The sequence below is a fragment of the Chaetura pelagica genome, unplaced genomic scaffold (assembly GCF_000747805.2).
Source record: "Chaetura pelagica isolate M959 unplaced genomic scaffold, ChaPel_1.0 scaffold34, whole genome shotgun sequence".
Taxonomy (NCBI): domain Eukaryota; kingdom Metazoa; phylum Chordata; class Aves; order Apodiformes; family Apodidae; genus Chaetura; species Chaetura pelagica.
Genome location: NW_009952895.1, coordinates 230525 through 233681, shown reverse-complemented (window position 1 = coordinate 233681; position 3157 = coordinate 230525).

The window sequence follows — 3157 nt, the reverse complement described above, 5'->3', positions numbered from 1 at the left end:
TTTGTACTTGAAATAAAAAATACTTCACTTAATTAAACAGAAAGAAAAGTTCTGAATTCTTAAAATTGTGTGAAAGCTTGAAATATAATGGAAAAAAATGAATTGTTCCTAGATTCCAATAATAGTGTTCCTCCTTTTCCATGCTAATGAACACTGGAAGAAAAGTATGTCATCAAAGTGTAATCAAAGCTAGATTGTTTTGTTGATCATTTACAGGAACAGAAGCAGAACTTGAGTTTCTTTCAATCTCACACTAATAATTCAGTGAGACACTGAAGTGCACTGCATTATCAAAGTAATACTTCCCTAGAAATCTTACAAATGCAAATACACAATATGTCTCTCATTTTGTTATATTAACATAAGTTCAGTACACCAGCACAGAAGAGAGAGTTTGTAAAGTGAATTGGAGCCCCATACTAACACGGTAGGATATGAAATACCAATTACATGAGGTATTTCTGCCACCTGAATAATCTTTTACACTCCATTGGTAGAAGATGATTGACTGAAGAGGGATGTAAGGAATACACTGACTAATAGAACCCTCATTAGCTGCAAACTGAAGTAGACTGGTGAAGGAAATCAATACCACCTCAGCATCAAAGTAATGACAGTGAACCTTCATCCTCAAATCCTCATTCATGGCAATTGAGGTTTCTCATGCAGCTGGTCCCTATTCAAGTAGAAGGGACTAACTGCACAGTAAAGTTTTATAGGGCAAGATCCACAGTCAAGTTTTGGTTCTGCTTTAGCCCAGAATGAAGAATACTGAGTCTCAAGTAATCATTAAAGCAAACCGAGCCAGTCATATGATGAGGACAGCTCATTTTCTGTTATTAAATGGAAAGAATGAGATGTGAAAAAGAACCAGCAGACTGACATTTGCTTTCAAATGGGAACAAAGCACCTTATTTGTTGTGGTACCTGAAGACACAGTGAAGTTCCTATTTATGTATTGCTTAAATATACATATTTATACCTTAAGATTCCTTTGAGAATCTACCCTTCCTGATTTTTGCAAGATTAAGGTCTGTCAGAATGTCAGAAGGACAGAAGAAAAATCACATGCCCTGCTAAAATAAATATTATACTACATTATAGTGTACTACACTAATTCATCATAAACTGGCAGAAAAGTGACAGTTTCAGATTGCAGAAACAATATCCTTGTCCTCTCATTTTTTAAACTGAAGAACAGCTTGATGTATCACTGGAAGCTAGAAGAAAGAGATTTAATGCAATTTCTGCATTAGTTTTGTGGATAGAAATATTCTGGCAAAAATAATGATGTCTGATATTGTAACCTAGTAGGAGATTTCTCATTTTGAGTAATTTTGGTAACACTTGTAATCTCTGATAGGAAAATGTTTGGTAGAAATCTTAGCAACCTGTCAGAATGTTTGTCAGTGTGAAGTCAAGAGTGTGATTATTTTTGACTCTATGTTATGTAGAACTGTGTAAAAAAAGATATGCTCGTGTAGACTTAGATGATCTGAGGGTTCCTCCTTTTACAAATGCTTTCCAAAGAGGAAACGGAATTTTTACACATATGTTGAGAAGAATCAAGCAAATTTACTTACTACCCTCATGAAATGTACAATTTGGTGTTAAGGTCAGCCCTAGATCAAGATATTTGAAGCTTAAAGAGGGGAGATTCAGGTTGGATGTTAGGAAGAAATTATTTCCTGTGAGGGTGGTGAGATGCTGGAACAGGTTGCTGAGGGAAGCTGTGGCTGCCCCGTCCCTGGAAGTGTTCAAGGGCAGGTTGGTTGGGGCTTGGAGCAACCTGGTCTGGTGGGAGGTGTCCCTGCCCATGCAGGGGGGTTGGATCTAGATGATATTTAAGGTCCCTTCCAGTCCAAGCCATTCTATGATTCTATTTTAAAATTCTATACTAAGAGATCTCTAGCTGGGTTTCTGATTTTCCAGAATGACTGAAACTGGTTAGAAGAATTTATCTCTAGGCTTCCATTCACTGGCTCAACCAAACTACTGGAGTAAGAGTAATGATGGAAATTCGTAGCAGCGTTTAACTCACTGGTATTACAGGTCTTCTTTTCTGTGCATCTGAAGTAAGAACCACTGCCTTTGATCTGCTAATTCCTCTTTTAATTTCCTGAATTTTCTTGGTGGGGATAGGTGCTTGCCCAAGTAACACTGCTGCATTTGCATAAGGGGATTTCCCTTTATTTGACTATAAAGAGCCTTCCTTTGTAACTTAGCCTGTTTTGCTTTTACAGTTGCACCCTCTCTAGACCAATCAAAGGATTTTTTTTTAAATAAATAAATATATTTTAAATTATTTGATTAAGTTTGGTATAAATTTCTGGTCAAGGTTTTAATAAAATTTAATTTTGTATTTACTGAAATATTCTGAATTACTGATCAGCTGCTTAGTTTAAATTTATCTTTTCATTTTCTTTGAGAAGATGAATTTTAACTTTTAACCCAACAGTGCCATTTCCTATCTAGGTTTTTTGTTAAAATGAACAAATAAACCAATTTTTTTTTTTTCAAATTGACTAAGGCAATGTTTAATTAAAGCTTAGTATTCTGCTTAAATAGGTTAATCGAAATGAAAAAAACCCCACAAAAACAACACACCAAACCCCACAACCTTGATTAGGCAATTAACATTAGAAAAATCTGTTACCAACACAGTTCCAGCTGCTATTCAGTAATAAGTGCATTTTTAACTATGAATTAGTTATGGAAAAAAAAAAAAAAAAGTTTCCAAGGGAAACATACTTTTCACATAAAAGAAGAGAAATCTGAAAGATCAAGTTACTATTTTCTTGATTTAGGCACATTAAGATATGTAAAGATAGAATGACTTGACAGAAACCTCACAAGGGAAGTGATGGTGACTTGAAGTACAAAACCCCACCTCTGTCTTAAATTGTTACTTTAATAGAGGTATTTTAAAATTCAAGAAAGGATGTATGCATAATACAAGTTCATTAAAGCATGTACATGCTCAAGTTGGGTCTGAATGTTTGTTAAAATATCTTACAAGATTTTAAATTAGATTATATTTATTCAAGGATTTGTGTAAATCCCTTTAATAATTGCACAGCTTCCTGGAATGGGTAGATTTCAAAATTCAGAGCATGGGCACAAAATAATTGAAGTTCAGTTCTTTAGTAGCAACTTG